This window comes from Amphiura filiformis, chromosome 2 (genome assembly GCF_039555335.1).
Source record: "Amphiura filiformis chromosome 2, Afil_fr2py, whole genome shotgun sequence".
Lineage (NCBI taxonomy): Eukaryota > Metazoa > Echinodermata > Ophiuroidea > Amphilepidida > Amphiuridae > Amphiura > Amphiura filiformis.
The window spans coordinates 406,825-417,206 of NC_092629.1; the positions used below are offsets into that span (position 1 = coordinate 406,825).

At 38.2% G+C, this 10,382-nt stretch overlaps 1 long non-coding RNA gene across 1 annotated transcript; it reads right to left on the reverse strand.

Moving 5' to 3' along the window:
* Window positions 1-865: 865 nt before the first annotated feature.
* On the reverse strand, window positions 866-1,590 carry LOC140172540 (uncharacterized). The gene is made up of 3 exons (XR_011861736.1): window positions 1,445-1,590; window positions 1,115-1,327; window positions 866-1,015 (listed from the first exon to the last, which is right to left on the reverse strand). It is a non-coding gene; the product is annotated as an uncharacterized lncRNA (long non-coding RNA).
* Between the last annotated feature and the right edge of the window lie 8,792 nt (window positions 1,591-10,382).

Here is a 10,382-nt window from a genome sequence, read left to right on the forward strand (position 1 = left end):
AGTCTCAAATAACACTAAAAGGGATCGAAACAGTTATTGAATGTAACATAAAATCAGCCTAAATCTGAGGCTATATATCAGAGCATGTCAACTGCAAGATCAAACATTCAATGGCTGTCATGGTTTTATTTTAAATGGTTAAATAGCATGGGAAATATCCAATTAAACGAGAATGTATGTTTCCTATGAATGACAAACTATGACTGAGGAGGCCCTTGAAGAACAACGCAGATATGGACAGCAATATGGCAAGGTAGGTGACATTGGATTTTCCATTTGAGAACTCTTTCTCTTCCCTTCACTAACAAAACATGTGCATATTTTCACAACACAAAGTTAAAAAGAACCCAATATCAGTTTGATTGACGCAAGCTCGGCCAATATGTGTGAATATAAACAATCTGCAACCATCTGACAGCACTGAGTTTTTAGGGAATTTTATTGTGTCCCTGGACGTGGTCGTTTACAGATCTGGTTTTTTACCATTGTCCAAGCATGTTTTGCAGATAGGCAGAACCGTTTTATATTTGTGCACCAATTCTGGACTCCTAAGTACACCTTCTTCCACACAATAGCAACATAGGTCTTGTCTGCCAACACCAGCATAATAGTATGGCAACTCAATATGGTTTCCACAAGTCAACCCCATGCGTACAAACACCTGTCAAGAAAGTAAAATCATATTATTTAATACTGATACAGTTACACTTATAACACATTTTAGCAATATATGTAATATTTACACTATCAATGTATATTTTGAAGTTTTAATACCAAACTATAAATTTGTTTTCTTTCATTCACCTTTCCAGAAAGACGATGACCAACTGGAAGAAGTGGAGACCCACATGTATACTAGTAGTCGTATTCCAATGCCGCAGCATCGATATCGAGGGGGTCCATTTTCTTGAGCTTCTTGCCTTCACTGCTGTATTACCACTCTAGGTTTTTGGCACTCTCCACAGTAGACTACTCTTTTTGCCCTCTGTGCAGTCAGCAAAGAAGTGTTACAGCCCTGGGGATTGAGACAATAGAATATTAATGTTGCTATAAACAGGTTACTATTGCAGTAAATATTAAAGTGGGCAGTTTGTTCCAATAGCTATACATATACCTGTTGTTCCTCTGAGACTCTCTCATCATTAGGCAAAAGAGATGGGCGATGTTCACCAGTGGGAGCTGTCCCCGGAGCTGTCCCAATCAGTTCTTCAAAAGTCTTGTAATGGCCTTCTTGCTCTCCTTCTGCAGGGATAGGAAGTGGAAGCCAATCCAGGGGGTCATCAGATTTTTTGGGAAGACAGCATTCTTGGTCATCACACTTTCGAACCTGCAGATCAAAAATATTTAACCGTATGCTTTTAGCATTTCAAATGCACGATATTAAAAATATATATGTTTTTGTTCATCAACACTTCCAACTAAATATGGTATTCCTTGTACATACCTGGAAAGTGTAATGATCAGACAAGCAGTGCCGTGTTATCCAGTCTTGGTAGTTGTGTTTTGATGTCAGAAATCGCTTCTGCAGCTTATCAAATTCAATATCTTCATCTATAGTAGATAAGAAGGTCTGCAAGCTCTCGACCTGATCATCAGCAGGTTAAACATCAACACCAGACTAGACATACAAAAATTACTAAGACCAAAGCAGAGCAGCATCAACCTAGAGAAGTTGCAGGAAAAGAGAATAGAATTCCAACTATGCAGCTGCAAAACCAGTTCCAACTTTTGGCAGATGAATGTCCAGAAGAGAGGATTCTAGAATTATGGAATGAACAGATATAGTGGAAACAACGCAAAAACTGGCTATGGATATTGCAGGAAAGAAACCAAAGACTCGAGAGACCAAGATATCAGACTCATGGAGAAGAGAAGATCAATCAGGAAAAAGCTACGAGAAGATATACGGAGCTATAATACCAAGATGGTCAAATCCACAATTGAGGAAAACAAAAGTCTGAAGAAAACCTATAAGAAACTAGCGCAGGGGAAACAGAAAATTATAAGCTTCCTCGATAGTAATGGCAAGAAATCACAGACCAAGATGAAATTCTGAAAAGGATAGAAGAATTCTATAAACAATTATATGCCAGTGACACAGAAACAGAGGAACCAGGAGAACCACAAGAAGAAATACCCAATGTCACAAATTGGGAGGTACAGCATGCTGTAAACCAAATGAAGAGAGGAAAGTCTCCTGGACCTGACAATGTGCTCATCGGCACAATCAAAGAAAGAGTGGACATCATAACCAAAGAACTAGCAAATCTGTATACAACATGTATGCAGAGGATGATTTAAGCACTTCCCAGCAAGTCTTGCGGTTAGCACAGCTGTGTGAGTGAACATGACACCACTGCCCGCCCACTGCATACACACGTGCATGGTGAAATTTGAATTTTGACAGATATATTTACAATAAAAACACCTTCAAAAGGTTGGTCGATTTCACATTTTATGTTATCTACAGAAGGTGTGAATTATCCTTCATGCATACATCACTTTAGATCTGAAATCGACCAAGTAATAATGACACACGGGCAATTCTAAAACAACATCTTTTGCACAGAGTTCAATGGGATTTGAAAAGTAAAGTGGCAGTTGAAACTCTAGTGATAACACTTTTACAGTGCATGATGGGGCTTCCTTAAATCATCCTCTGACATGTATGCAAAAAGGAGAGTGTCACATCAGTGGAAAGAAGCCACTATGATTATTTTGCACAAAAAGGGTGACAAGCGAGACCTAAAGAACTATAGACCCATCAGTCTCCTCTCAAAACTTGTACAAGCTGTACACAAGGTTACTAACAAACCGACTTGAAATCATCCTAGACGAAAATCAACCAAGGGAACACGCAAGCTTCATTCAGGAAAGGCTTTTCAACCATGGATCACCATGGATCACATCCACACCATCAACCAACTAAAGGAGAAATGCCAGGAGTATAACATTCCGCTCTGCGTAGCTTTTATTACGAGAAGGCATTCGACTCTGTCGAAACCAGTTCAGTTCTGAACGCACTTAAAGAACAATGAATCGATAATGCATACCTGAAAATCTTCAAAGACATCTACTCAGATTGCTACAACACAGTCAAAATGCACAAAGACAGTGACAGAATTATGATAATGATGGGCGTGTGTCAGGGAGACACTATCTCACCGAAGCTTTTTATAGCCACCCTAGAAGGAATTTTCAAAAAACTCGACTGGAGCAAAAAAGGAATCAACATAAATGGAGAGCACATGAGTCACTTACGCTTTGCAGATGACATTGTCACAATATCAAGCAATCTAAATGAACTTGAGACAATGCTGCAAGAGTTGGATGAGGCAAGCAGGGTAACCGGACTAAAAATGAATAAACAAAGGTCATGATAGGATTAGAAACAGTCCCAAAGATAGTGAAAGTCTTGACCAACGCTTCTCTCTTCGAGACAAAAACCAAGACTCTGAAATTCGAAGGGGAATTAAAGCCGGGTGGCAAGCCTTTGGAAGATACAGCACCATCATGATAGGCAATCTTCCAATATGCCTTGAACGAAAGGTCTACAACCAATACATCCTCCCAGCTATTTCATATGGGGCAGAATCATGGACTTTAACATCAAAAATGGAAAGAAAACTAGCAGCAGCCCAGCACAACATGGAAAGAAGCATATTAAACATCACCTACAAGGACAGGAAAACCAACAAATGGACCAGGGAGCAGACCCAAGTTAAAGACATCTTGGAAACCATCAAAAGTAGAAAATGGGCCTGCGCCGGCCATATCAGCAGGGCTGACAACTTTTTGGAATTACTTGGCGTGAGACAGGGGTACCGGGATTTTGAACCCGTGATTATTTGAGCCACGGCCATCGTGAATATGAAAAGCGGCGGGGGGGGGGTAATGACAACAATTTATTTTGACAATGCGTGAGATTTAACTCATTTTAAAGCTTTTTTTTTGATATTTACTACCTAGGCGTGAGATTATCATAACCTTGGCGTGAGACCGTGAGAAACTGACCCAATGCGTGAGAGTTGACAGCCCTGCATATCAGCCGCAGACAAGACAATCGTTGGAGCTCATCACTCACATGCTGGACACCTTATGGGCGGAAGCAAATAGAGAACGCCAACGGAAGCGATGGAGGGACGAGCTTCAAAACTACTGGGGAGAAGAAAACTGGTACCAACAAGCATAAAACAGAGACACATGGAGACATCATGCTGAGGCCTTCTTCCTGCAGTGGATTGATAATGGCTGGAAAAGTAAAAGTAAAATGAAAAAGAAAATGATGAGAAACCAAAATTATTATGGTTGGGACAAATTGCCAGAAACCTCAGCAAATCTGCAAGCCATTATCGCTGCAATATAGTGCGAGCGCGCTGCTTCCAGATAATATTTGAGCCAATGCCTGCGCTAATGCTGAGGTATCTAGCGATCGCCTTACACCGCCTATTTGAAAAGCCAATGATTTACATACATACATACATACATACATATAACATAAATAGTCACTCGATAGTCGTTTCACAGTGCTCAATACCAATTTTTAACAAGGTAGAGCTAATTTAATAAAACAATTTTGGCTAAATAATATTCAGCATTTAGTAACTAGTAGTTTCACGCCTCACGGCGATCGTCAGACTATCGCCGTGAGGCGTGAAACTACTAGTTACTAAATGCTGAATATTATTTAGCCAAAATTGTTTTACATACATACATACATATTCATATCTTTTATTGCATATAAACCACAGTTATACAATATAATACAAGCGGAGCATAGTAATGCAATAAATACGCAACAATGAAAAAGACGAATAAAATGATGAGAAACCAATATTATTATGGTTGGGACAATTGCCAGATACCTCAGCAAATCGGCAAGCCATTATCGCTGCAAAATAGTGCGAGCGCGCTGCTTCCAGATAATATTTGAGCCAATGGCTGCGCTAATGCTGAGGTATCTAGCGATCGCCTTACTTACACCGCCTATTTGAAAAGCCAAGGATTTTTAGTCCGGAGGTGACTTTGTTGTGAACACTTCCGAGACTACCTATAATAATGACAATTGTTTTGCATGAATACGGTGTGTCCAGGGTGATGTGCTCATTGAGCGGTTGGTATTCAGTATCGAAGTTACGTAATGTTACTATGTCAACGGGATCACGCGCTTGAGTTATGAACCACGATCGAAACAATCACCACACAAAGTATATGGCACTTGAAGGCATATCAAAATAGCGTGATTCGGTAACCAAGAGAATTACGTAACCACTTCGATGCTGAATACATTGAATTTGGTGTTATAACATGTGTTAACAAAAGCATCAAATGGGCAAGATATTTCAACAATAAAAGCTTGCATGGTCTGACGATCACAAATAAGGAGGTCGGGTTTTCTGTGATGGATGTATTGGAAATCAGATTGAGTACCAAGAAAGTCGCCTGTTATGGGTTGGTCACTGAAAATATCAAACTGGGGGTGTACAGCTCAACTAATCATACTTTTCCTACATTCGACCTTGCATGATTTTTGAGTTGACACAGTCATGAAAATAACTATAGATACTTGACAGACCATTAGTAGCCCAGTTCTGAATCTTTTCATTGATCATTCATAACAATAGGTATCTGATGGATCAGTGAAGATAAGAAGGGATTATAATATATCCGTAACCTTGATATTATAGTACATCTCGAGGAAAAAGTGCAATGGACATGTTTTCATTTTATGTTTCAAATATCCCGCGCATGATGAAAATTGAGTATTTAACCCAAAATGGAAAATGGAACAATTTATTGGAAATCTGTTTTAACAGATTTTTTGACATCTTTTTCTGCACTGTATTATACCTAAATTAAGAAATTTGATAAATATTCAAAGAAAATATAGGTCATCCAAAAATGTTGATTTTTACACATTTTGGGGCAAAAAAGGAAAAATAAGCAAAAATATCAAAATCTGTTTTAACAGCTTCATTCATCAAGTCATAACAAACGGCCTACATGCTTAATTTCTAATAAAATATTGAAATTGTGAAAAATATAGGTATTTATTGATTTTCATGTTTTTTCTTGCAAATATGCTAATAATATGCAAATTATGAAATTGCAAAATAAAGTTTCTACATAGCATACATCTTTCAAGTGTGATGTTCAAAATGACAGACATCAAAAAGAGATTCGATGATATGTAAAGGTGTAGTAACAATTTTGGCATGGACTGTCTGGTTAGGCAAAGTACGGTAAGTTGAGCTGTAGTTTCATAATTTCCTCCCTAATAAGAGCCACAATACGGTCGTGTCTAGCAACATAAATGTTTCTGAAATGCATACAACCATTCATGATGTGGGATACAGTATCAGCCGGGTTATTACAAATGCGACATGTTTTTGGGTACGTTCGTGTTGGGGTAGTATTTGTGCAGGAGAGAATTACATATACGAATTTTTTATTCAATAATGAACAAATACATTTGGGCCACCAAAGCGGCATTATAAATCATTACATGGATAAATTACAAACAACATGAAAATGAACAGGAAGAATTAATTGATTTTGGTGAGCCTATTTCGCAGTCTCCAAATGATGTTGGTTCCAATCATGGAACTGACAGAAGCATACTTGGCAATAGCCTTGGAAACACGTTTAGGGAAGCCAAGTTTCTTCAACCCACTCCGGAAACGGTGATGAATATGACCGAGTGACCCAATCACGAAGACAAGGATTTTGCAGTCAAATCCGCACAATGTGAGCAAGTCACAAAGAGGAGTATACTTTTGGAACTTTGTGTTGTAACTTTCCTCAATGAAAGCATCGAAAGGACAAGTTACTTCCAAAATGAAACACTTCATGTTTTCGTGATCAATGAGAAATAAGTCTGGTTTTCTTGCTTGAATGTCCTGAAAGATGTTTGCGAATTCAATTTCATCATCGTCATTCGTGATCAGGGCACCCGAGATGATCTTTTCACGGTAGATATCACACCTGTTGTATTTTTTAATTTCCTTTTCAATGATATTGATGATCCGGTTGTGTCTTGAAATATAATTGTAACGAAATTGCATGCAGCCGTTTGCTACATGTGAAATTGTATCATATGGATTTCTGCAAAGAGGGCACGACTTGCTGACATGAGGAAACATTACATGGAGCAATGAATTTGATTCAGCGATTTGGAGTCTAGCTTTGGTGATAAACTTAATCAGGTCGACACTTAAGTCACCATTCTTTAAATGCTCCATCGAACATGCATAATCTGCTTTCTCGAGGTCCGCAAGTCTTCCCTGTGATTCAAGATTTTTCCAGTTGCTTAGTTCAGTTTCAGTCAGTTTCTTTATGATAAAATGATAAATTACTTTGTGACAAACCATTATAGTTTCACCTGCCTTTATGGCATACGCAAAGTTTTCGTTGTTTGATTTAACCAACTCGATGGCTAGTTTTGAGCAGATCTCGTTTAACTCAACCCAGGCTGACTTGCTCAAGCAAGTCTGAATATTTTTTGTGATGATACCATTTTCACCAGTTTCATACCCAGCAAAGTTTTTACCTTCATTATTAGTTTCTTTAACTTTTCTTTTTTGCATGTGCAGTTTCAGGGACTTTTCAGCAGTCTTCCGGACCACATCATCATCTGAATTCAACATCTGTACATATGACGCCACCTTTTTAGCGAAATAAATACTAAAAGGTTTTCGGATTCCAAGGCCTCCAGATGATTTGGGGACAAAAACATACTTGCGGTTAGAATTAGTATGTTGGCCTAACCATGATCTGGCATACTTGATTATTAAATCCTCCATTGCCGTCAAAGTTTTAAATGGTATAGGCAGAATGCTGAAAAATTCTTCAACTGTTGGAATGCATAATGTATTGATTGCTTCAAGTTTAAAGCAGATTGCAAGCGGAGCAATGTCGAGTTTTTGCAATAAATTTTTGAATTTTTTGGAATAATTCTGACACTTGATGAGTCCAATCACCCGTCATATTGATTGAATAACCAAGGTACTCATATGACTTATCACGTTGATATTTTTCCACAGGGTTGCCTTGCAAATTAATGATGATTTGATCAGCTTGACCACGCTTATACCAATTGTTGCCTGATCTACGTTCGTACAAAAGAGCTGATTTTTGAGCCTTGATGTCAAGTTTGGCCCAATTGCAAAATGTTTCAACTTTCATTCCCATATCAACAATTTGCCGATGATCACGTGTACATACGGCAATATCGTCAACATAGGCCTGGACGGGGATTGGCAAATGTTGCTCATCAAATGGATCTTTTAACCATCTCAAAAGCATGTCTATGTATGAAGTTCAAAGGCAAAAACAGACCACGGGCAACCTTGTATGATACCACGACCGCGCTTGATGGTGGCCGTAGGTCCATCCTTGCATTGAACAGCAAAACACGAATCTGTATAAACATCCTGGAAAATGTTTGAATATATATCTGGCATGCCGGTGTCAGTAAGAGCACGTTCCACGTTGCATAACCGGGTGCTCAATACTTCCAAATGCATCAGCAAAATCTATGTATAACATGAACATTTTACTGCTTTCATGACGGAATTCTTCTAGAGTTTGTTTTTGACAAAATGCATGTTCTAATAACCCTGGTCTTGGCATTGCGCCTTTTTGATTTGGACACATTCTCCCTTCTTAAACCAACCATGGAACTAAGCGTTCCTTCAGTAACATCATGTAAACTTAATACTAATACATAACGCAAGTCAGTGAAATGGGTCGCCAGTTATCAATTTGGTCCAGATCACGTCCTTTTTTGGGAATCATACATATACGAATTTTTTATTCAATAATGAACAAATACATTTGGGCCACCAAAGCGGCATTATAAATCATTACATGAATAAATTACAAACAACATGAAATTGAACAGGAAGAATTAATTGATTTTGGTGAGCCTGTATCGCAGTCTCCAAATGATGTTGGTTCCAATCATGGAACTGACAGAAGCATACTTGGCAACAGCCTTGGCAACACGTTTGGGGAAGCCAAGTTTATTCAACCCACTTCGGAAACGGTGATGAATATGGCCGAGTGACCCAATCACGAAGACAAGGATTTTGCAATCAAATCCGCACAATGTGAGCAAGTTACAAAGAGGAGTATACTTTTGGAACTTTGTGTTGTAACTTTCCTCAATGAAAGCATCGAAAGGACAAGTTACTTCCAAGATGAAACACTTCATGTTTTCGTGATCAATGAGAAATAAGTCTGGTTTTCTTGCTTGAATGTCCTGAAAGATGTTTGCGAATTCAATTTCATCATCGTCATTCGTGATCAGTGCACCCGAGATGATCTTTTCACGGTAGATATCACACCTGTTATATTTTTTAATTTCCTTTATAAAGTTTACTTCGAGTACTGTTAAATATCAAAAACACCAATTTTCAATCATTTGCCATAAAATGTATATTACATTGCGAATTCCAAAAAGTCAAAATTATTTGATATCAGAAGGACATTATTCGTATTCAGAATGCAATTCGATAAGTCTGATGTGCTCTAATGTCCCACAATAAATACTGTCCAAACGTTCATACCCCATCCCTTAAGAAATATTAAAACAACTTACAAACATTTTACATGTGTAATACAATAGTAGTGCTTGCAAACATGTACAAATTCTATGAGTTAATTCCAACTAAAATTCACATTTATGAAAATTCAATCATTTTAAAGTAATACAAAATTACACAATTGACAAAATCAAATATTAAAACACTAAAAGTGATTAAAAACATGTGAAGCATAATTTTGGAATGGTTTATTGGGAAAATTGTGCACAAAAAATCATCAATTTTACACTAAAATTTGGTTCATTGGTCCAATTTGCAATTTTACACCATTTTATATTAGCCCCCAAATCAAGGTGTTTACCGGGCTAAAACAATATTTCTCAGGGCAATTCTGATTTATTGGTGCCCAGCAGACATGGTAGATGGAGCTGGCAAGCCTCGTCGAAGCCATCTTGTGGGGGTGACTCTGCCTCCCCTGACTCCCCTCCTGACCCGTTGGACTGGTCACGTGATAGACGACCAGTCCAACGGATCAGTTGCCTGATGAAGTCTAGTGGTTCCAGACGCAACGTCGCAATCGTTGCAAAAAGTATGTTCCAGTATTAGATTTAATTCCAAAACTCTGTTTGTACATATTATACTGTCAGAATCTTTGAGTTTTTACTCCGGTTTTCAATTTTGCTATGAAACATGCTCACATTGTATTATGAGTAGAATGGTCAATTCACATAGCAAATGATTTGTTTGCATACACAAGCATCCTGTCTTCGTAGAATGTCAATTCACATAGCAAATGATTTGTTTGCATACCCAAGCATCCTGTCTTCGTAGAATGTC